This window comes from Tamandua tetradactyla, chromosome 1, assembly GCF_023851605.1.
Source record: "Tamandua tetradactyla isolate mTamTet1 chromosome 1, mTamTet1.pri, whole genome shotgun sequence".
NCBI classification, from domain to species: Eukaryota; Metazoa; Chordata; class Mammalia; order Pilosa; family Myrmecophagidae; genus Tamandua; species Tamandua tetradactyla.
In genome coordinates this window covers 226,921,604-226,947,213 of record NC_135327.1, presented here as the reverse complement: position 1 = coordinate 226,947,213, position 25,610 = coordinate 226,921,604, and the positions used below count along the sequence as shown (strand labels likewise).

The window sequence follows — 25,610 nt, the reverse complement described above, 5'->3', positions numbered from 1 at the left end:
GTATTTCCTCTTCTGAGAGGTGTGTGTTCAAGTCTTTTTCCCATTTTGTAATTGGGTTGGCTGTCTTTTTGTTGTTGAGTTGGACAATCTCTTTATAAATTCTGGATACTAGACCTTTATCTGATATGTCATTTCCAAATACTGTCTCCCATTGTGTAGGCTGTCTTTCTACTTTCTTGATGAAGTTCTTTGATGCACAGAACTGTTTAATTTTGAGGAGCTCCCATTTATTTATTTCCTTCTTCAGTGCTCTTGCTTTAGGTTTAAGGTCCATAAAACCACCTCCAATTGTAAGTTTCATAAGATATATCCCAACATTTTCCTCTAACTGTTTTATGGTCTTAGACCTAATGTTTAGATCTTTGATCCATTTTGAGTTAACTTTTGTATAAGGTGTGAGATATGGGTCTTCTTTCATTCTTTTACATATGGATATCCAGTTCTCTAGGCACCATTTATTGAAGAGGCTCTTCTGTCCCAGGTGAGTTGGCTTGACTGCCTTATCAAAGATCAAATGTCCATAGATGAGAGGGTCTATATCTGAGCACTCTATTCGATTCCATTGGTCGATATATCTATCTTTATGCCAATACCATGCTGTTTTGACCACTGTGGCTTCATAATATGTCTTAAAGTCCGGCAGCGCGAGACCTCCAGCTTCGTTTTTTTTCCTCAAGATGTTTTTAGCAATTCGGGGCACCCTGCCTTTCCAGATAAATTTGCTTATTGGTTTTTCTATTTCTGAAAAATAAGTTGTTTTGAATCTGTAAATCAATTTAGGTAGGATTGACATCTTAACTATATTTAGTCTTCCAATCCATGAACACGGTATGCCCTTCCATCTATTTAAGTCTTCTGTGATTTCTTTTAACAGTTTTTTGTAGTTTTCTTTATATAGGTTTTTTGTCTCTTTAGTTAAATTTATTCCTAGGTATTTTATTCTTTTAGTTGCGATTGTAAATGGGATTCGTTTCTTGATTTACCCCTCAGCTTGTTCATTACTAGTGTATAGAAATGCTACAGATTTTTGAATGTTGATCTTGTAACCTGCTACTTTGCTGTACTCATTTATTAGCTCTAGTAATTTTGTTGTGGATTTTTCCGGGTTTTCGACGTATAGTATCATATCGTCTGCAAACAGTGATAGTTTACTTCTTCCTTTCCAATTTTGATGCCTTGTATTTCTTTTTCTTGTCTAATTGCTCTGGCTAGAACCTCCAACACAATGTTGAATAATAGTGGTGATAGTGGACATCCTTGTCTTGTTCCTGATCTTAGGGGGAAAGTTTTCAATTTTTCCCCATTGAGGATGATATTAGCTGTGGGTTTTTCATATATTCCCTCTATCATTTTAAGGAAGTTCCCTTGTATTCCTATCTTTTGAAGTGTTTTCAACAGGAAAGGATGTTGAATCTTGTCAGATGCATTCTCTGCATCAATTGAGATGATCATGTGATTTTTCTGCTTTGATTTGTTGATGTGGTGTATTACATTAATTGATTTTCTTATGTTGAACCATCCTTGCATACCTGGGATGAATCCTACTTGGTCATGATGTATAATTCTTTTAATGTGTTGTTGGATACGATTTGCTAGAATTTTACTGAGGATTTTTGCATCTATATTCATTAGAGAGATTGGTCTGTAGTTTTCTTTTTTTGTAATATCTTTGCCTGGTTTTGGTATGAGGGTGATGTTGGCTTCATAGAATGAATTAGGTAGTTTTCCCTCCACTTCGATTTTTTTGAAGAGTTTGAGGAGAGTTGGTACTAATTCTTTCTGGAATGTTTGATAGAATTCACACGTGAAGCCGTCTGGTCCTGGATTTTTCTTTTTATGAAGCTTTTGAATGACTAATTCAATTTCTTTACTTGTGATTGGCTTGTTGAGGTCATCTATGTCTTCTTGAGTCAAAGTTGGTTGTTCATGTCTTTCCAGGAACCCATCCGTTTCATCTAAATTGTTGTATTTATTAGCGTAAAGTTGTTCATAGTATCCTGTTATTACCTCCTTTATTTCTGTGAGGTCAGTAGTTATGTCTCCTCTTCCATTTCTGATCTTATTTATTTGCATCCTCTCTCTTCTTCTTTTTGTCAGTCTTGCTAAGGGCCCATCAATCTTATTGATTTTCTCATAGAACCAACTTCTGGTCTTATTAATTTTCTCTATTGTTTTCGTGTTTTCAATTTCATTTATTTCTGCTCTAATCTTTGTTATTTCTTTCCTTTTACTTGCTTTGGGATTAGTTTGCTGTTCTTTCTCCAGTTCTTCCAAGTGGACAGTTAATTCCTGCATTTTTGCCTTTTCTTCTTTTCTGATATAGGCATTTAGGGCAATAAATTTCCCTCTTAGCACTGCCTTTGCTGCGTCCCATAAGTTTTGATATGTTGTGTTTTCATTTTCATTCACCTCGAGGTATTTACTAATTTCTCTTGCAATTTCTTCTTTGACCCACTTGTTGTTTAAGAGTGTGTTGTTGAGCCTCCATGTATTTGTGAATTTTCTGGCACTCCGCCTATTATTGATTTCCAACTTCATTCCTTTATGATCCGAGAAAGTGTTGTGTATGATTTCAATCTTTTTAAATTTGTTAAGACTTGTTTTGTGACCCAGCATATGGTCTATCTTTGAGAATGATCCATGAGCACTTGAGAAAAAGGTGTATCCTGCTGTTGTGGGATGTAATGTCCTATAAATGTCTGTTAAGTCTAGCTCATTTGTAGCAATATTCAGATTCTCTATTTCTTTACTGATCCTCTGTCTGGATGTTCTATCCATTGATGAGAGTGGTGAATTGAAGTCTCCAACTATTATAGTATATGTGTCTATTTCCCTTTTCAGTGTTTGCAGTGTATTCCTCACGTATTTTGGGGCATTCTGGTTCGGTGCGTAAATATTTATGATTGTTATGTCTTCTTGTTTAATTGTTCCTTTTATTAGTATATAGTGTCCTTCTTTGTCTCTTTTAACTGTTTTACATTTGAAGTCTAATTTGTTGGATATTAGTATAGCCACTCCTGCTCTTTTCTGGTTGTTATTTGCATGAAATATCTTTTCCCAACCTTTCACTTTCAACCTATGTTTATCTTTGGGTCTAAGATGTGTTTCCTGTAGACAGCATATAGAAGGATCCTGTTTTTTAATCCATTCTGCCAGTCTATGTCTTTTGATTGGGGAATTCAGTCCATTAACATTTAGTGTTATTACTGTTTGGATAATATTTTCCTCTACCATTTTGCCTTTTGTATTATATATATCATATCTGATTTTCCTTCTTTCTACACTCTTCTCCACACCTCTCTCCTCTGTCTTTTCATATCTGTCTCTAGTGCTCCCTTTAGTATTTCTTTTAGAGCTGGTCTCTTGGTCACAAATTCTCTCAGTGACTTTTTGTCTGAGAATGTTTTAATTTCTCCCTCATTTTTGAAGGACAATTTTGCTGGATATAGGAGTCTTGGTTGGCAGTTTTTCTCTTTTAGTAATTTAAGTATATCATCCCACTGTCTTCTAGCTTTCATGGTTTCTGCTGAGAAATCTACACATAGTCTTATTGGGTTTCCCTTGTATGTGATGGATTGTTTTTCTCTTGCTGCTTTCAAGATCCTCTCTTTCTCTTTGACCTCTGACATTCTAACTAGTAAGTGTCTTGGAGAACGCCTATTTGGGTCTAATCTCTTTGGGGTGTGCTGCACTTCTTGGATCTGTAATTTTAGGTCTTTCATAAGAGTTGGGAAATTTTCAGTGATAATTTCTTCCATTAGTTTTTCTCCTCCTTTTCCCTTCTCTTCTCCTTCTGGGACACCCACAACATGTATATTTGTGCGCTACATATTGTCCTTGAGTTCCCTGATACCCTGTTCAAATTTTTCCATTCTTTTCCCGATAGTTTCTGTTTGTTTTTGGAATTCAGATGTTCCATCCTCCAAATCACTAATTCTATCTTCTGTCTCTTTAAATCTGTCATTGTAGGTATCCATTGTTTTCCCATCTTTTCTACTTTATCCTTCACTTCCATAAGCTCTGTGATTTGTTTTTTCAGTTTTTCCATTTCTTCTTTTTGTTCAGCCCATGTCTTCTTCATGTCCTCCCTCAATTTATCGATTTCGTTTTTGAAGAGATTTTCCATTTCTGTTCGTATATTCAGCATTAGTTGTCTCAGCTCCTGTATCTCATTTGAACTATTGGTTTGTTCCTTTGACTGGGCCATATTTTCAATTTTCTGAGCATGATCCGTTATCTTCTGCTGGCGTCTGGGCATTTAGTCAGAGTTCCCTGGGTGTTGGACCCAACAGGTTGAAAGATTTTTCTGTGAAATCTCTGGGTTCTGTTTTTCTTATCCTGCCCAGTAGGTGGCGCTTGTGGCACACGCGGGTCCCACCAGTAAAAGGTGCTGTGGGTCCTTTAACTTTGGAAAACTCTCGCCGTGAGGGAGGTTCACCAGCCGAAGCAGCTTGGAAGAGTGCCAGCTGGCCCGGGGGTCCGAACGCGGGGAGGGTCGCTGGCTGCCGCAGCCCGGGAGAGCGCCTGTCTGAATTTCCTAGTCAGCCCGGGGCACCAAGCATAGCGGGAGGGCGCCAGCCACCGTGGCCCGGGAGAGTGCACCGTTCCCAGCCGGACTGGGGAGTCACGTGTTTGGAAGGGACCCCCCCCCCCAGTCACCGTTCTCCGTGGCCTGGGGATTTCCGATCCAATTCTCTCAGTTGGTCCGGGGGTCCGCGCATGGTGGGGGCGCCAGCCGCCGCAGCTTGAGGGGACTGCCTGTCCAATTCTGCCAGCTGGCCCGGGAAGAAGGAGGGGAGGGACTCCGGCTGCTTGCCGCCCCGCCCGGGGAAGCCCGTGCCCCTCGGCAATCTCACCGGAGCGGGTTCTCCCAGCCAGTCAGCCGTTCCAGGATGGGGTACGCTGTCTTTTTGACCTCTGTCGTGGCTCCGGGAGCTGTTCTGTATCGTTTCTACTCCCCTAGTAGCTGTTCTGGAGGAGGAAAGGTGAGGGTGGCAAGGCTGTCGAGGACGGTGGAGGAGGAGCCGGTGAAGGCGAAAGAGGGCACGGTGGTGGTTTGAGAGCCGCTGGAGTAGGAGGAGAAAGGGAAGGATAAGATGGCGGATGGAGCGCTGCTGGAGCAGAAGGTGAAAGAGAAGGGCAAGATGGCGGCGGGAGCGCCACCGGCAGAGAAGGGGTAAGAGGAGGGCTAGATGGTGGCGGGAGCGCGGGCGGCGGAGAAAGAGGAAGAGGAGGGCTAGATGGTGGCGGGAGTGCCGGCAGCGGAGAAAGAGGAAGGCTAGATGGCGGCGGGAGTGCCGGCGGAGAAGGGGGAAGAGGAGGCAAAATTATACTATTAACTATAGTTTACATTATAATCTATTTTCCCACCCTAATATTAACGCCTTGTGTTACTGTGATATACTTGTTCATGGAAGAACATTTTATAATTGTACTATTAACTATAATCTATCATTTGCAATTGGAGCCACGGTTGTATGGTCCTATTTTATCTTTTCATTTTTATTCTAGTAACCTATGACCTAAAAGTTCCCCTTTTAACTATATTCACATACACAATTGAGTGCTGTTAATTACATTCACAATATTGTGCTACCATCAGAACTATCAACTTCCAAAACTTTACAATCAGCCTAAATAGAAATTCTGTATAAATTAAGCATTAACTCTCCATTCCCTACCCCTTACCCAGCTGCTCGTAACTTATATTTTAGATTCAAACACTGTGAACTTGTTTACTCTTATTACTTCATACCAGCGAAATCATATGCTGTTGGTCCTTTTGCATCTGGCTTATTTCACTCCGCATAATGTCTTCAAGGCTCATCCATGTTATTATATGAAACAGAAATTCATTCTTCTTTAAAGCTAAATAATATTCCATCATATGTATATACCACATTTTATTTATCCATTCATCAGTTGATGGGTACTCAGGTTGCTTCCATCTTTTGGCAATTGTGAATAATGCTGCTATGAACATTAGCATGCAAATGTCTGTTTGAGTCACTGCTTTCATTTCTTTTGGGTATATATATAGTAGACAAATTGCTAGGTCATATAGTAATCCTATAATTGACTTTCTGAGGAACTGCCAAAGTGTCTTCCACAGTGAATGCACCATTTTACATTTCCACCAGCAATGAATAAGTGTTCCTATTTCTCTACATCCTCTCCAGCTCTTCTAATTTTGTTTTTCTTTTGTTTTAAATACCATTTACAGTAGCAACTATCAGTGTGAAGTGGTATGTCATTGTGGTTTTGGTTGGCATTTCCCTAATGGCTAACGATGTTGAGCATCTTTTCATGTGCTTTTTAAGTCCTTTTGTATATCCTCTTTGAAGAAATGACTACTCAAATCTTTTGTTCATTTTTTAATTTGATTGCTTGTCTTTTTATCATTGAGTTGTAGGATTTCTTTATATATTCTAGATATTAAACCCTTATTAGATATGTGGTTTCCAATTTTTTCCCCCTTTCTATAGGTTGTTTTATTACTTTTAATGTAAGAAGTCCTTTAATGCACAACAATTTTAAATTTTAATGAGATCTCATTTATCTATTTTTTCTTTTGTTCTTTGTGCTTTGGATATAAAGTGTAAGAAATCATTACTTAACACAAGATCCTGAAGATGCTTCCTATATTTTCTTCTAGAAGTTTTCTAGTCCTGGTTCTTGTATTTCGGTCTTTGATTCATTTTGAGTTCATTTTTCTATATGGTGTGAGATAGGGATTCCCTTTCATTCTTTTGAATATGGACAACCACTTCTCCCAAGTACCATTTTTGAAGAGACTATTCTTTTCCAATTGTGTGGATTTGGTGGCCTTGAAAAAATCAATTGGGCACAATTGTGAGGGTCTATTTCTGAAGTCTCTATTTAATGTCATTGTTTATATACCTATCTTAATGCATTTTGACCATTGTAGCCTTGTAATAAGTTTTAAAGTCAGGAAATGTAAGTTCTCTAACTCTGTTCTTTATTTCCAAGATGGTTTTGTCTACCTGGGGTCTGATACCCTTCCAAATAAATTTGATAATTTGCTTTTCCATTTCTGCAAGGAAGGCCATTGGAATTTTAATTGAGATTGCAATGAATCCATAAATCATTTTGGGCAGAATTGACATACTAATGATATTTAGTCTTTCAATCCATGAGCACAGACTGTCCTTTCATTTATTTAGTTCTTCTTTTATTTCTTTTAACAAAGTTTTGTAGTTTTCCATGTATAAGTCCTTTACATCCTTGGCTACATTTAACCTAGGTATTTGATTCTTTTAGTTGCTACTGCAAATAGATTTTTTTTCCTTCATTTTCTCCCCTGGTTGTTCATTACTAGTGCATAGAATTGCTACTTTTTTTTTTTTTGCATGTTAATCTTGTACCCTGAAACATGGCTGAATTCATGTATTTGCTCTAGTACTTTAATGTAGATTTTTTCAGACTTTCTATATATGGTATCACATACCTGAAAATAGTGAATGTTTTACTTCTTCCTTCCCAATTTGGATGTCTTTTATTTCTTTTTCTTGCCTAACTGCTTTGACTAGAGCTTCCAGTAGAATGCTGAATAACAGAGGCGACTGTGGGCAGCTTTATCTTATTCCAGATCTTGGAAAGCGTTCAATTTTTTGCTGTTGAGTATGATGTTAGCAGCTTTATTTTGTTATTGTTGTTGTTGTTTTTTTAAATATGTCCTTTGACATAGTGGGGACATTTCCTTCTATTCCTAGTTTTCCAAGTCTTTTTATGAAGAAAGGATACTGAATTTTGTCAAATGTCTTTTCTGTCTTGATTGAGATGATTGTTCACTTTTCCCCTTTCATTCTGTTAATGGTTTAAGGCTGTTGTGTACCTCAGAAAAGCCATGTTCTTTCAGTCCTAATCCACATTTGTGAGGGCAGATCTATTGTTTAGGGTGGAAGCTTTGGTTAGATTGTTTCCATATGGGATGTCTCCACCCATTCAGGGTGGGCCTTAATCCACTTACTAGAGTCCTCTAAAAGAGAACTATTTTGGAAAAAGCTCAGAGCTGACACAGAGATATTTGGAGATGCAAAAAGAAAATGTCCCCAGGGAAACTGTTTGAAACCAGAAGCCAAAGGCCCAGCAGATGCCAGCCACGTGCCTTCCCAGATCAGCTTTTCTTGAGTCAAGGTATCTTTATCTGGAGACTTAACTTGGATGTTTTTATGGCCTTAGAACTGTAAACTTGTAATATAATAAATTCCCTTTATAAAAGCCAACCCAGTCCTAGTATATAGCATTTCTGGCAGCATTAGCAAACTAAAACAAGTGGTGTATTACATTAATTGATGTTCTTGCGTTGAATCACCCTTGCATACCTGGGATAAATCCCACATAATCATCATGAATAATTCTTTTAATGTGCTGTTGGATTTCATTTGCAAGTACATTGAGAATTCTTGCATCATATTTATAATAGAAATGTATATGTAATTTTCTTTTCCTGTAGTATCTTTATCTGGCTTTGGTATTAGGGTGATGTTGACTTCATAGAGTGAATTAGGTAGCATTCTCTCCTCTTGAATTTTTTGGAAGAGTTTGAGTAGGATTGGTATTGACTCTCCTTGGGATATTTGGTAGAATTTATTTGTGAAACCATCTGGTTCCAACAAAGGTTGAGAGGTTTTTGATGATTCATTCAATCTCTTTATTTATAATTGGTCTGGTGAGATATGTTATTTCTTTTAGAGTCAGTATAGACTATGTGTTTCTAGGAATTTTCCCATTACATCTAGGTTGTCTAATTTGCTGGAGTACAGTTGTTCATAGTATCTTCTTACGGTCCTTTTGCAGGATCAGTAGTAATATCTCTTCTCTCATTTCTGATTTTATTTGTGTCCTTTCTCTTTTTTTGTCAGTCTAGCTCAGGATTTGTCAACTTTATCAATATTTTCAAAGAACCAACTTTTGGTTTAATCTCACTATTGTTTTTTATTCTCCATTTATTTCAACTGTAATCTTTGTTATGTCTTTCCTTCCTCTTGCTTTGGGTATAGTTTGCTGTTCTTTTTCTAGTTTCTCAGGATTTGCAGTTTGGTCTTTGATTTTAGCTCTTTCTTCTTTTTTAATGTAGGCATTTAGGGCTATAAATTTCCCTCTCAACACTTCTTTTGATGCATCCCATAAGTGTTGATAAGTTGTGTTCTCATTTTCATTCATATCTTGATATTTACTGATTTCCCTTGTAATTTTTTTCTTTGATGTACTGATTTTTTTTTTAGTGTGTTATTTACTTTCCTTGTATTTGTGGATTTTTCAGCTCCTCTGCCTGTTATTGATTTCCAGCTTCATTCCAGTATGGTCAGAGAAGATGCTTTGTATAATTTCAATACTTTTAAATTTATTGACGCTTTGTTTTGTGATCCAAATGTGTTTTATCCTGGAGAATGATCTATGGGAACTTAAGAAAAATGGGTATCCTGCTGTTTTTGCGTGCAATGTCATGTATGTATCTGTTAGGTCATTTATCGCATTATTCAAACTTCCTATCTCCTTATTGCTCTTCTGTCTAGACATTCTATCTGCACATGAGAGTGGCATATGAAAGTGTCCAGTTATTATCGTGGAAGTGTCTGTGTCTCCCTTCAGTTTAGCCAATGTTTGCCTCATATCTTTCAGAGCGCTATGGTTGGGTGCATAAATATTTATGATTTAAATTTCTTTTTGTGGATTGTACCTTTTATTAACATATAGTGTCCTTCTTTGTTTCTTGTAATAGCTTTTATCTTTCTTTTTTTTTTTATGTGGACAGGCCCTGGGAATCAAATCCGGGTCCTCTGGCATGGCAGGTGAACATTCTTGCCTGCTGAGCCACCATGGCCCGCCCAACAGCTTTTATCTTGAAGTCTATTTTGTCTAATATTAGTATAGATATCCTAATTCTCTTTTGTTTACTAGTGCATGGATTTTCTTTTCCACATTTCACTTTCTACCTATTTTTATCTTTGTGTCTAAGGTGAGTCTCTTGTAAACAACATACAGTTGGATCATGATTTTTTATCCATTCTGCCAATCTGTGTCTTTTAATTGGGGAGTTTGATCCATTAACATTTATTTATCCTGAAGAATGATCCATGGGCATTTTTGCTCTTTTGTTTTTTATATGTCATATCCTTTTTTATTTTTCAGTTCCTTTATTGCCACCTCCTTTTCTGTAGAGTTGATATTTTGTGATGAATCTGACTAATCTCTTTCTCATTTCTGTTTCTGTATATTTTTAAAAATACTTTCTTTGTGGTTGCCCTGGGGTTTGTATTACACAACCAACATCTATAACCTACTAATTTGAAAAGATACCAACTTAGCATCAATAGCATATACATTCTCTGCTCCCATGTCCTCTCCTCTGTTTCCTCTCTTCATGTCATTTTTGCTCCACATTACTTCTTTATATTTTGTGTGTCTGTTATCAGGAAATATGCCTTTTTCTTGTTTAATTGTATTCTGACTCTTGCAAGAATTGAAGAGTAGAGTTGCATATTGAGGATACAGTACTACTGGGTTTTGCATTTACCCTTTTAGTTACTCTTACTGAAGAACTTCATATCTTCACTCCAAGCCACTCTGTCTCTTCCTTTCAAACTGCAGAACTCCCTTTAGTAATTCATGCTGTACAGGTCTTTGTTGATGAACTCGCTCAGTTTCTGTTTATCTAAGAATATTTAAAACTCTCCCTCACTTTTAAAAACATTTTTATTGTTAAATATAACAAATGCAGAAAAGTGATAAGCTTCAAAGAGCAGTTTAACAAGTAGTGATAGAGAAAATTTCAAAGTATGGTATGGGTTGCAGTTCCACAATTTCAGGTATTTCCTTCTAACTGTTCTAATACACTAGAGACTATTGATATAATGATCAGTAGTCGCAACCATTGATGGATATCTAGAAGCTAACATGAGCTGCTGTCACAGCCAAGAGGCGTTCACTTTGGAGGCAGTCTTTCTCAGCTTGGTCTGCCCTTCGATTTCCTTCAGAACCCTTCCCTTGCCTAAGTCAAACCCTAAGGGAAAATTACATAATCCCCTACATCTCACAGAGAAGGGTCAAAGAAACAATATACAAGAAATAGATTAATGCCACGCTTCCCAATCTCTTCAACCTTGGTTGAACACCTGTTCCTTCCTGGAGACTAGAAGCTCTAGAAAAGTTGTTGGGTATGTGGAGGGGCAGTGTTAGGGTTTACTTAGCTAAGCCTTGTCAGAGACGCACTTGTCAGTAGCTGACAGTTGCCTCTTCCTGGTCCCTTCCTTCAGTCCTTCAAATCCTTTTATGGGTAGTGAAAAGTAGTAAGCCAGAGCTGAGGACGGCAATGATCTGCTCAGACATTCTTATACACAACTTCTGAAAATGAGAATATCATTTATCCAACAACATGTGTTCAATGACTCAGAAAGATCCATATGTGCTTTGTTCCAGCCACTCTAATGAGAATGTGTCAACTTCGGTTACATTATCCGATTGTCAAGTCCATTCCTGGCTAAGCCAAGTTGCTGCTTTCCCAAAAGTGATGATGGTCTTACTGCAGGAATATGTTAAATTTGCAGAGAGCCATTTCTTCATTGTACTGCATCTCTGGGTTAGGACTGAGCCCCTTTCTAGTTTCAAAAGCCAATACCTTACTTATAGAAGGAATTTGACACATTGCAACATCATTAGTCACCACCCATTTTAGAAAGAAAGGAAGATCTAAGACAATTTCTTCAAGAGTGAATGATTTAGAGGCGAGCAGGGGCAGGCGGGAGCTGTCACATTGTTTACAGACCAAAGGCAGATGGACATCATTTGCAGTTCCTTACTGACTTGAAGATCAGGTCTCCTAGTTTGGAGACAACTGGTATCACAAAGGGATAGCATATTTTGCAGTTACAGGGATGTATTGCCTAACAAGTAGATCGTGAAATACATGGACTGCCAAGGATTAGCATTAATGTTCCACCAAAGGAAAATGATCTTCCCCTGAAACGATCAACACCCTTATTTAATCCAGGAGAGATCTGTAGGATAAAAATTGAAATTTAGTAGGAAGTAAATAATCATTTTTTCTTTCCAACTCTATATCCTTCTGCCTTAAGGGAGAGAAACACATCAGAGGTACCATAACAAGAGGACCTACTACTAGTTTTCCTTAAGAAGCTGAATGTGCTCTAAGTAGAGGAATGTGGGTTAATGCCTTCTGTGAAGATGGTAGATGAAGGGTGAAACACATAGAAATCAGAAGACAAGTAACCAGTAAGTGATCCACAGAATTTATTTTGGGCCATCACCAATGCACTTTACCAGATGCAGTGTGCTGAGATCTTCATGGGCAAAATGCATTATGTAAGTTGCAATTCAGGATGAACCTTCAAGAAATTTGATTTATTTAACTTTTTGTTGGATATTGCTATACCACACTGGTAGAACATGTCATCAGTCTCTTAGAAAGCTTTAGAAACTGTCAGCCCTTATGAGGAAAAGAGAAGGGACAGCAAAAACTCTGAGTCCCTTGGAAAACAAATCTCACCAATTATTGGATTAAAATGCCATCTGTAATTTACTTCACTTGTTTCTTTACTTTGAATGCCTGTGTTTCACTGACTAGTTTCTAGTGTTTGCTGTTTAATAACTCCTGAGAAACTCTTGGAATAAATCGACAATTTTTAGTAAATTACTTGAATTTTGAGAGCATTTCTGTCATTCACCCTTCTTCTGTTCTAATGATTTTAACAAAAGTACTACTTACTGAGTGTGTACTATGTACCAAGCACTGGCCTAGGTGCTTTAAATACAGTATACAACAAGCCTAATAAATGAGGGTATTATCACCTCATTTTAAGGATTACAAAACTGTGACACACAGATTAGCTAAATGATTCCTGAACATTAGCTATTTTCTTATTCACCATTATGTTTCTGTTGAGCTCTGTAGCGGGTGCTCAGGAGAGTCCTGCCGACTTTGTGGGTTGATTAATGCATGCTTCTATTTCACTTCTTCATGCACACCTTCCCTCCGCATCAGGGACACAGCATTCTATTTTGTAATTGCTTCTGATCCTTTTCAAGTTAAAGCTGCTTAACTCTCCCTTCCATGGGTCATCAGAGTTGGCTGCTGGAGGGTGATAGGCATCATCAGAGGCTACAGATCAGAAGATGCTTCATCAAATGGAATCTGCCCCGGCTCCAGCTTGGATGTTTCTTTCAATCACAGTGATGAAGCGCTAGGAAAAATGAACTAATATGCTGCCTAACTGGGTGTCTTTGACTCACAAACTTAAAACTATGCAAATGATGCCTATTATCTATTTGAAAACTTGTATTGAACGTTTCAGAAACTCTCAAAGCAAGCTGTCTTCAAGCACACAGAATTGTCCTTCTCTAAAGACTGGGTTAGTTAAGAGTGGGAATGCACACATGCTGTATTAATTGGGGGTTTCTTTTTTTTGGGGGGTGCATGGTCCAGGAATTGAACCTGGGTCTCCTGCATGAAAGGCAAGCATTCTACCACTGAACCACCCATGCACCCTAAATGGGTTTCTTTAATAGTTGCCAGAATGATTGGGTTCATTCTGGAACCTTCACATTCTCTTAGAGTCTTATCTCTTTCACAGCAAACCTGGCTCTGCACACAGAGCTCGGGATGACCATAGGTCTGTGCACATGGTCACAGACCTATGGTAGAGGCTGGATTCTGCCCCTGAAGTGCCACACAAATGCACTCACAGGTGTGACTGTGTTCTTGGACCAGGTGCTCCCTACCTGCAAAGCCTCCAGAGTGCACAGGTGACCTCAGTGTAGGAGACACAAACCAGACAATTGAAAATACTCCTGTTCAGGGTAACTCTCTGGCCAAAGTTGAGTATGGGAAACGGCCCTGGTGGCAGCTATTGCTATCAACTCTATTAGAAGAACATGCTGTCCACCCTTATACACACATCCTCACACAAGGATGCTCGCACTTGCTCTCAGGCTGGTGGACACATTTGGCTGGTTGGAAGTTCATCTGATGCAGATTTCTGATACAGAAATTCTCTCTTTAATTATAATGGCCCAGAGATAGGTGAAGGCTGGGTGTGAGCAGTAAGCTGAGGACCAGTGCAGCTATCCAGCCTCTGTTATTCCAGTCCCCTTGGAAGTCATGGGTTTCAGGCTCACATGGGAGCTCCCAGGCCAGCTCCTCCAAACTTCCCTCTGCAGTAGGAGCCTCTGCCACCCAGAACCCTCGACAAAGCCCCCCAGCCCTGCAAGATGTTCTCAGCAATGGGGTCACCTCTTCTGGAGGAACCACCTTCCTTTTGAACAGTCATCTCATGATACAGTCCTTTCCAACCTTTATGCAAATAATTGATAGTGTTTTGAATCATTTTTCCCCCATCACATGTATTAGTTCTTGGCTTTATGGTTATGTGAAAAGTCAAACTTTATTCTGCAAACTCTTTTGACTCAAGTGGATGGACACTCACCTAGTTAGCCCAGTGGTAGGGCATGCTCTGTTCTCACATCAACCCTAACAAGTACCAAGGAGGTGCCTGGGCACCCACTGGCCTGAAGGAGTCCAGACATACCAGTCACCAGTGAAGCCTCTTCCAAAAGCCTCTTCGAGACACACCACTTAACAGTAAAGCCTCTTCCAGGCACACTACTCACCAGTAAAGCCTCTTCCAGGCACACCACTCACCAGTAAAGCCTCTTCAAACCAAGAGCCTGAACTGGATGCTCCCACTCTGGCTCCTCCATGAATTTTGAACTCTCACTTTCCATATTCCAAGCTCTTATTTTCAATCTGTTTGCCCCTTTCCTAATGATGGTACTTTTGAATTCTTGCATTTTGTGATCTAATTGAGGAATCCTTTTGCTTTGTAAAGTCTTAGGGGCAAACATTTTATCCTGGAAATACAATGATAGTTAAGAAGCAATGTCTGATTTTAGCAAAACTGAGTTGATGTTAAAAGGAGAGGAAAGCCTGGGAAAAAAAAGAATATTATTAATGCAAACACTTTTAAGATATTACTATAAGCCAGATTATACTAAGAATTCATCATCGATATTATCACTTAATCAATTAAAATTAATTTAAAAATCCAAGGAGGTGGCTCTTTGATTAATTCTGTCTTAAAGATAATGTTCCCCTTGTTTCTTTTTGTATTAGGAGAATTGTTTTCTTCAGATGTAAGACTTGGCTTTGCAAACTTCTCATGACCAAATGAATCCCATTTTCAATAGGATTTCCCAGACCTCTAATATTTGGCGGAGAAGTCCAACAAAGGGGCCTTGATATTACTTATAAGAAACACCAAGCATCTATGGATAATTGATCTTTGATAAGGCAGTCAAGCCAACTCACCTGAGACAGAATTGTCACTTCAGTAAATGATGTCTAGAGAATCGGATACCCACATGCAAAAGAATGAACGAGGATCCATATCTCACACCCTATGCAAAAATTAACTCAAAAATGGATCAAAGACTTAAACATTAGATCTAAGACCATAAAACTTTTAGAAAAAAATGTAGGGAAGTAGCTTATAAATCTTATAATAGGAGGCGGTTTCCTAGATCTTACACCTAAAGCACAAGCATTGAAGAAAGAAATAGATAAATGGGAACTCCTTAAAATTAAACACTTTCATGCATCAAAGAACTTTGTCAAGAATGTCAAAAGGCAGTCTACATAATGGAAGTCAATTTTTGGAAACAATATATCAGATAAGGTTCTAGTAACCAGAATATATAAAGAGATTGTTCAACTCGACAACAAAAAGACAAACAACCCAATTACAAAATGGGCAAAAAACATGAACAGAAACTTCTCAAAAGAGAAAATACAAATGGTTAAAAGGCACATGAAAAGACACTCAACTTCCTTGGCTATTAGGGAAATGCAGATAAAAACCACAATGAGAAATCATCTCACACCCACTAGCGTGGTCATTATCAATAAAATAAAAAATGACAAGTACTGGAGAGGATGTGGAGAAAGAGGCACACTTATCCACTGTTGGTGAGAATAACAAATGGTACAACCACTGTGGAAGGCAGTTTGGTGGTTCCTCAGGAAGCTAAATATAGAATTGCCACATGATTTAGCAAATTCATTGCTAGGTATCTATTCAGAGGACATGAAGGCAAGGACATAAATGAACATTCACACACCAATGTTTGTAGCTGCATTGTTAACAATTGCCAAGAGATGGAAGCAGCCCAAATGTCCATCAACAGAGGAGTTGCTAAACAAGCTGTGTTATATACATACAATGGAATATTATGCAGCTGTAAGACAATAAAGTCATCAAGCATGTAACAACATGGATGGACCTTGAGGACATTATGCTGAGTGAGATTAGTCAGAAGCAAAAGGACAAATACTGTATGGTCTCACTGATATGCACTAACATTAATGAATGAACTTGGAGCATTTCAGTTAGGTACAGAGGTCATCAGGAGATAGCAATAGGGTAGATATTGGGTAATTGGAGCTGAAGGGATACAGATTGTGCAACAGAACTGATTGTAAAATTTCAGAAATGGATAGCACAATGCTTCCTAATTGCAGCACAATAATGTTAGTACACCGAATGAAGCTGAATGTGAGAATAATAGAGGGAGGAGGGCTGGGGGCACAAATGAAATCAGAAGAAAAGATAGATGACAAAGACCGAGATGTTATAATCTAGGAATGCCTAGAGTGTCCAATGATAATGACTAAATGTACAAATTAAAAAATGTTTTTGCATGAGGAAGAACAAAGGAATGTCAATATTGTAGGGTGTTGAAAATAGATGGTGATTCATATTTTAAAACTTTAACTTATGTGTGAGACTAAAGCAAAAAATGTTTATTTGGTACAAAATTTATATTTTGACTAGTGCATTTCCTAATATAACTTATATGGACAGTTTAATTGAACACCATAAGTATATGGGACCTTGAATAGGGCATGGGATGTTGTAGGTTTATCCAGAGGGATACTCCAATATATCCCAGGGTGATGCCCCAATAAATCTCAAAGTGAATTGAACTGTGAATAAAAAAGTATTTGCAAAGTCCCCTTGGGGTAATGGTGAGAAAGGGGGAAAATTCAACTTCCCCATTTGGAGAACTCCTGATATTCTCACAAGCAGTGGGGACAAAAAAAGCAATAGGCCAAGCCCTCAATCTTGGGGTCTGTTCATATGAAACTTAACCCCACAAAGGGTAGGCTAAGCCTACTTAAAATTAGGCCTAAGAGTCACCCCTGGAGAACCTCTTTTGTTGGTCAGATGTGGCCTATCTCTGTCTCAGCCAACATGACTAGCAAACTCACTGCTCTCCCCCTCTCTACGTGGGACATGACTCCCAGCAGTATAAACTTCCCTGGCAATGTGGGACAGAAACCCTAGAATGAGCTGGGACTCAACATCAAAGGATTGAGAAAGCCTTCTCGACCAAAAGGGGGGAGAGAGAAATGAGACAAAATAAAGTGTCAGTGGCTGAGAGATTTCAAACAGAGTCGAGAGGTTATCCTGGAGGTTATTCTTAGGAATTATATCGCTATTCCCTTTTTAGTTTAAGGTGTATTAGAGAGGCTAGAGGAAGTGCTTGAAACTGTAGAGCTGTGTTCCAGTAGCCATGTTTCTTGAAGATGATCGTATAATGATATAGCTTTTGCAATGTGACTGTGTGATTGTGAAAACCTTGTGTTTGATGCTTTTATTTATGGTATGGACAGATGAGTAAAACCTATGGATTAAAAATAAATAAATAATAGGGGGAACAAATGTTAAAATTAAAATATATGTATATTGGATAGATGAAAATACTAGTGGTCAATGAGAGGGGAATGGTAAGGGGTATGGTATAATGAGTTTTTTCTTTTTATTTCTTTCTGGAGTAATGTAAAGTTTCTCTGGCCTTTGCTTCCTCTGGCACTAAGTGTTCAATAAATGTTGTTCAATCAAAGAATGCATATACAAAATGTAAGAACCAAGAGTTTTAAAATATGGGTACAAAATGAGCAATCTAGGAAGTACCCTGTGCCGGTTTTGAAAGTAATATGTACCCCAGTAAAGCCAAGTTGTAATCCTGATTCCATCTCATGGATGCAACCATTTCTTTTACTCCTGATTCAGTAATATAGATTGGAATCTTTTGATTCAGTTATCTCCATAGAGATGTGACATGTCCAATTGTGGGTGTTAACTTTAGATTAGAATGAGATGTTACTCCACCCATTCCAGGTGGGTCTTGATAAATTTACTGGAATCCTTTAAAAGAGAAAACATTTTCGAATGGCAGAAATGACAGAAGCCTCAGGGCCGACAGAAACCGCACAGCAGAGCTGTCACAGATGTGGACATGTGGAGAACAGAGACATGGATGTTTGGAGATACTTGGAGTCCAGTAACCATCACCATGAGATGTTAAGCAAGCCAGAACCTGGAGAGAGCCAAGGGAAGCCAAGAGATGAAAGCCAGCTCCAGAGAAGCAAAGTGAGGAACTCCCACAGGACAGAGGCTGAAAGCAATGGAGCCCAGAAGCAAGGGACCAGCAGGTGCCAGTCACGTGACTTCCCAGCTGACAGAGGTGTTCCTAACCCATTGGCCTTTCTTGAGTGAAGGTAACCTCTTGTTGGTGCCTTAATTTGGACACTTTCACTTCCTTAGAACTGTAAGCTTGCAACTTAATAAATTCCCCTTTTTAAAAGCCATTCCATTTCTGGTGTATCACATTCTGAAAAATAGCAAACTAACACACACCCCATGAGATGATGAAAAGATTTCCTAAAATATATTTCCTGGGAAACTAACTCTGCAACAAAATAATGAACCCAGGAGATGGTGCACCCTTTATCCCACACTTGAAGAGTCACAATGCACATCAGCATGGTATGGGACCTGGGTCCCTCTGCCATGAGAGACCTGGGCTTCTTTTGAATCTAGTTGTTTCTAATGTATTTGACACTGGAAGATTTCACTGGGTAATTCCTTTTATTAGACAACATATGATAGCGTCAGGTGTCAACTGGCCAGGTGATGAGGCCAATTTGTTCTGTTGCTGTCCACTTCGATCATCAGCACGTGAAACTCATCTATGGCTGATTGCATCTGCAGTCAGCTTAGGGGAGTGCCTTCCACAATGAGTGACTTTAATTTAATTAGCTGGACGCTTAAAAGAGGTCAGAAGAGAGCTCAGCAGCTCAGGATACATCTTAGCCCTCACAGTTCAGCCCAGACTTTGGAGATGCTGAAAGGAATCACCCCAGGGAAAGCTGTTTGAACCCAGAAGCCAGGAGGGAAGCCCAGCAGATGTCTATCACGTACTTTCCCATGTGACAGAGAAAGCCAGAGGAGAGCCAGCTGCCTTTCCTCTGAAGAAATCCCCTTATTAAATCCCCTTATTAAAAGCTGATCCATATCCGGTGTGTTGCATTCTAGCAAAACACCCCACCTTGGGGAAATGTTGAATAGTCAAAATGGAAAGACAAAAAAAAAGGCTGAGGTTTTAAATATGGAGTCTGCTACCAGAGACTGACAATGCCAACCACTGCTCTCAGAGGTGATGAAAAAGGAACTGTGGGGGTTGTAGCAGGGGTTGGTTGGGGTTGATATGCAACAGTGAATTCCAGAACCTTCTTGTGATGGCCTTCTGATGGAATTTGGACCAGCTTTCCCACAGTCTTGATGGCAGCCTCTGTGGTTGGGGAGGGGATCTCATGTTACAACCTACCTCCAAATACAAGAGAAGGAATGGGCCTTATGAAATGGAATAATCACCCCTTATTTGTTTTTATTAGAAGTTTGGCGCATCAGAATTTTTCCCAAAGTAAGTCACATATATACTTACTTTTTGGATGCTGCGGTGGTTTGAAACTGTCTGGTACCCCAGAAAAGCCATGTTCTTTAATCATAGTCAATATTGTTGCATGGGAGCTTTTTGATTAAGTTGTTTCCATGGAGATGTAAGCCACCCAATTGTGGGTGGGACCTTTTGATTAGGTGGCTTCCATGGAGATGTGTCTCCACCCATTGAAGGCGGGGTTGCTTACTGGAGTCCTTTAAGAGGGAACCATTTTGGAAAAAAGCTGAGATCCCACACAGCCAGAGACCCTTGGAGATGCAGAAAGAAAATGCCTCCAGAGAAGCCATATAAGGCAGCTGGGAGAGAAAGCTGGATTTCACCACGTGCTTTCCCAGCTGACCGAGGTGTTCCAGACCCATCAGCCTTTCTTGAATCAAGGTATCTTTCCCTGGATGCCTTAGTTTGGACATTTTTATAGCCTTTGAACTAGAAACTTGCAGCTTAATAAACTCCCTCTTTAAAAACTATTCCAACACCTTTAACAAACTGAAACCAGATGGGAAGAGGCTACTCTGGCGCATCCTATAATCAGCATTACTTGAGGACAGTATCTGTGCTGCTGGTTTCTTTGGACCTATTGGACAAGAAAGGTGATTGTATATGTCACAACCTATTGCATTACATTTGGTTTGAATTTAAATATCGCATTTTGTGGCCTCCTAGCTTTTCCATATACTGTTATTTTATCATTCTTGGGACTATTCCAATTAGACCACACCCTTTGAATGCTGCTCAAGCCTGCTCTGAGACAGGTGCTGGTGTCAGCTTCCATTAGTTTTTGCATCTAGAATAAGCTTCCAAATGGGAAAGGTGGCAGGGCAATGTAGAGGAGGGCTCTGCCATCAATAAATCAACAGCTTGAATCTAAAAGAGATTGCATGTCTTTCAGCTCTCCTTAAAAGAGGGAAATGGACCAGGATCTCATATGCTTAAATTCTTGGCCCAGAGTCTCTTCCCAGCCTTCACCCAGAACCTTGCGTAAGCTTTCGGCATATCACCAGCAGGGCTTATGGTGTGCCCCTCGGAAGGGAGTTTTCGAATCTGGCTGACAGCACCACCTTCCAATGGATGTGGATGGAGTGAATCATGCACTTTTTGGAGTCTCATCCAGCCTGAAGTACTTAGAAATGAATTTGCTTGTCAGAGAACAATTGACAAAAGAAAGAAAAAGAGTGATTAAATTTTGAGTCTAAAAAAAGCTACTCTTAATCCCTTCTTAAAATAGCAGCACTCTATTCCATCTCTGAACCCACAAAAATGTGCAGGCCTGAAAATTTTTCAGCCTCGTTTCACGGATGTGCTTGCAACGTCTGTGCAGCACATGTAACACATCACTGACTAAAACAGAAAGCAGCAACCACAACAGAAAAACCAAACAAAAGAGATTAACTAGAAAAAAATGTGTTTCTTCATCAGCCGGTTCTCACAATTCCTAGTACTCAAGAACAACAGCGACTTTTTTTCCAGTGAAATAGTTTATGAAGAATTGCTTCGTGTTCGAGGAAATCTCCAGACCGGGGACACTCGTGACTGTGGCGTCTGTTTGTATCTTCAACAGGGGAGTCTCATGAGACGTTGATTACATGCTCAGCCAGTGGGGGCTGCAAAGAGGGGGTACTGGGGACTGAATCATGTACCCCATACAGACACGTTCAAATCCTGACCCGGGTTCCTGTGGGGGTGTGCCCACCTTTAGACAGGACTTTTTGGAAATGTGGAGATCATCAGTCAAGGTGTGGACTCACCTGTGGGTAGATCTTAGAGACCTCTTGGAGGGTGCCAGCGGCCTTAACCCGTGTGACTAGAGGCCTTTAAAGAGAGGGGCTCAGAGGCAGTCAGAGAGGCCAGAAACCAGTAGAAGCCAGAGGGGAGGGGCAAACTGACATGGCCAAGCATGGGCAGCACCCAAGAAGACTGACCCTGGGAGAAAGTGTGGCCTTGCCCCCACCTGGACTCTGGCCTTCTAGCCTCCCAGTGCTTGTGGTTTAAGCCAACACATTGTCGCAGACGCTTTGGCAAACTAAGACAGCGACCCGTGGCTGTGGTTTCGACGTGGCCGTGTATCAGCCACTGCGGTGCGCCTGGAAGAAGGCAGGGGCCGCACATCGGCCTACGTGCAAACGAGGGCAGCGTGGGACGAGGGCAGCGTGGCGTGACCGGGACAATCAGCAGAGCCGTAGCCGGCGCGTGGGGGGAGCCTGTTGCCAGCTGGGTTCCTGGGGCCACCCCCTGGGTGGACACTGGTGTACAGGATGTCCACGGGGGAATGCCCTTGGGCTCAGCACCTGGGAATGGCAGACGGAGATGGCGAGATGGAGTCTCTGTAAAGGCCTGGGACAACTGCCCACGGGGCGCTGGAGTGGGGTGGGTCCTGCAGAGGTGTCCCTGTTGGGTTCAGGGCTCTGGGGAGGAGCGTGACGTGGGCCGGGCAGGCCCCGCAGCCGTGACAAGTCCAGGAGCGCTTGCCCACCTGAGCGGGCTATGCCGGCTGCTGTCCCGGGTGCCGGTGGCGCCCCTTCCTGGAGGGCCCGGGGCGGGGGTCGCGGTCCACACTTTGGCTTTTATTACCATGGAAAGCCACGTAGCTGAGGACCGAGTAGAACCAGCGTTCCACGGATGGCCGTGTCCCCTAGAAGGTGGTTCATGTCTCTGGACTTCAGTTTCTTCATCCATGGGGCAAACTTTAGGAGATAGCTTTTCACAGGGTCAGTGGAGAATTCAAGGAGTTGATAAAGTGTTTGGGGCAGCACCTGCAACACAGTAAATATTATACCTAAATTTCTTATTAAAAAGGAAATTCACATACTCTCAGCATGTTGTCCAAGCTCCCTCAGTTCAGGAGAGAGCGTGTCCGAAGGCAGGGGAAGGGACCAAGGCTGCTCATGTGTGCCTGGAAGCAGGGCAGGCACTGGGCTGTAGACCCCATCCTCGTGGTAGCCTCGCGATGCAGACGTGCCCCCATTCCAGGCCGTCCTTGCTCACAAGGGGTCCCCACCAGCAGGAGGTGGGGCAGGGACTGCAAGTTGCCCCCATGACCTGTATCTTCTCCATTTTTTCCCTCCCTCACCCCCCTCCCACCCTTCTCTTAGGCTCCCCTTCGAAGTGGCTGGTGGTTTCCAGTTTTCCAGTGAACAAAAGCTGATATTTGTACCAGAAATGGTACAAACCAGAGTTTCTAACTCCCGAGAGACGGCCCCTCCGGAGGTGTTGGTTTCATCCTGTTTTTCCCGTTTCATGAAACAGAGCAATGGGGTGAAAAATATGACTTGACAACATCGTTGCATTCTAATTTTTCCCACATTTCGTACTTCATCCCCAAAACAGTGCCTCTTATGGCAAAAATTCGCTGACTTTTGTTGTATTGTTAATTACAGAAATTACACTTTAGTTGCTAGGGTTTATTTGTGTCCAAATAACTCATAAGCAAATATTTCTAGACAGAAGAAACTCCAAAACTGAGACGATTAGTTCATAGTCACGTTTTCATGTTAAAATAGTTTGCGCTGAGATTAACATTGAGTACAAACTGCCATCTGGGCACATTTGTTAGAAATGTCCAGTGTAATTAACCCAGTGGACCGACTCTGTGACAACCTGTTAAGGGGATCTACAGAATGCAGACTGCTGTGTTAATCTTCAAATTAAACCTGCCAAGCAGTTCTTGGTTTCACAAAAGTACCCGATTCCCTCATTTGACCAAACTTTGAAAGGCCCATTAGCGGGAAAGAAATGATCATTGATTGAATGCCTGCTATGTGCTAGCACTGCGCCAACAACTTTCCCTACATTTGTCTAGTTCGTCCTTCATATATTCCTGTAATAGGGTAATGGCTTGTTACTTTGGTGCATCAAGGACCAAGGGAGTTTGAGTTTCAGATCCCATGAGATCTGACTTTATCCCTATGTGTGCGTGACTCACAGCTGTTACCTGTGCGCAGACCTGAACTTCCCTTACCTGGTCTGCGGGATAAAGTAGAGAACACCTAGAAAGAAAACAGTCATTTAACCACCCGTTGTGGGCGGAATGGTATGTCTGAAGGGCACTTCAAGTCCTAACCAGCAGGCAGTCCTTTGCATGTGGCCTGATTTGGAAATTGGGTCTTTCGAGATGCTACTGGTTAAGATGACAGCCCAGCCTAATGCAGTGCACTTGACGACTTTATAAGAAGGGGGACTGGACACAGACACGGAGAGGCACAGGGCACAGGTCATGGGCTGACCTCATTGAGAATGGACACCAGGGCTTGCCAGCTACTGCCAAAGGCCGGAAGAGAGGTGGCCAGCAGGACTTCCTGAAGCCTTTGGCGCGAGGCGTCCCTGCCCAGGCCCTGGTTTCAGACCTTGGTCCTCCAGAGCTGTGACGGAATAAATGTCAGTGGATTTAAATCCCTCCCCCACCCCTTTGGTAGTACTTTGTTACAGCGGCCCCCAGGAACTGCGCCCTGCTTTCTTAGGGGTTCTAGGGGGTTCGTGTCCTTGCTGGGGGCAGGGAGATGGACAGTTAGACTAATACCTGTGGGAAGCATCAGAGACTAAAACATTGGCAGAGAGCAGTAAAAAGGAATCTACATCGTAAAATCAGAGGGAAGCCTTAACCCGGAAGCTTAGCCCTGAGCCTCTGTACCTCTTCTTCCAAACCTCCCGCCCCCAAGGTGGGGCCAGAAGCCACCAGCAGGGTCTTGGGCTGGGGAGGGTCTCACTGCGGTGCTCAGAAGGTAGAAGGAGCTGAAGAATGGAGGTCAGAGTCTCCCTGCTGCCTGGGAACAAAATGCACTTATGAAGTCCCAGCCTGGAAGTCTGAATTTGCTCCCCATGATCTAGTTGTGAGAAAGGTCTGCGAGCTCTCAGGAATCAGCAGAACTAAGTTCTAGCCACAAGTTCTGAGAAACAGTCATTTTGTTAACTGACCTGAGCACCAAAAACCATGGACAATATAATCTCTAGAAGAAAACGTCTGTCCAATTTCCTCACAATTTATTTAAAAATAAATGTCATAAGGGTGGGTGTAAGGGTAGTTCAGTGGCAGAATTCTCCCCTGCCATGCGGGAGACCTGGTTCCATTCCTGATCCATGCGCTTCCCTCAAACAAGCAAACAAGCAAAACAAACAAAAATTCAACAAATGGTCCTGCCGTAATGGGACACTCACATGGAAAAAGAATGAAATGTGACTCCACCATACAGCATACAAAAATAAATAAATAATAATGTCATAAGATGTGGCTAAATTAAAGTTGTAGAGACGTGGAAATGACAATGAAAAGAACCTGTTGTCATGGATTAGGGATACTGTAACTGACAAATGAGATCAGAAAGGGCTCACCAGCAGAATACTAAAACTGATCAAAATGGGGGGAATAAACCTTGCTATACTTTAAAACAATTAAGTAATTTGTAAAATACATTAACACTCAAATCTACTACATCGCTTATCAGTTTTCATCTCAGATGGGGTGCCTTTATCATGAGATAAAATACACATAAAATAGACTAATTTATTTTTAGTTAAAACTTCATTTGTTTGTATTAGTGATATATATATAAACGTGCCTTTCCATGTTTGACTGAAACATAAATGTATACTATGCTAAATATCGCGTAAACATTCCTGATTTAATAATACAGATTAAACCCCTACATAGACTTATTTATTTCATCCCTTTGTACTTTAACATCTATAGTTTTCTGTACAGCCTGAACCTAGGCACAATGAGGATTTCTTCCATATTTTTATTTCTAGATTTCTGTATTTTGTTAGACCTTTAATTTATG

The 25,610-nt window shown here is 40.7% G+C and overlaps 1 non-coding gene across 1 annotated transcript; it reads right to left on the bottom strand.

Annotated features, from left to right (window-relative positions):
* Positions 1-13,453: 13,453 nt before the first annotated feature.
* Positions 13,454-13,524, bottom strand: TRNAE-UUC (transfer RNA glutamic acid (anticodon UUC)). Its single transcript has one exon. It is a non-coding gene; the product is annotated as a tRNA-Glu (tRNA).
* Positions 13,525-25,610: the final 12,086 nt, after the last annotated feature.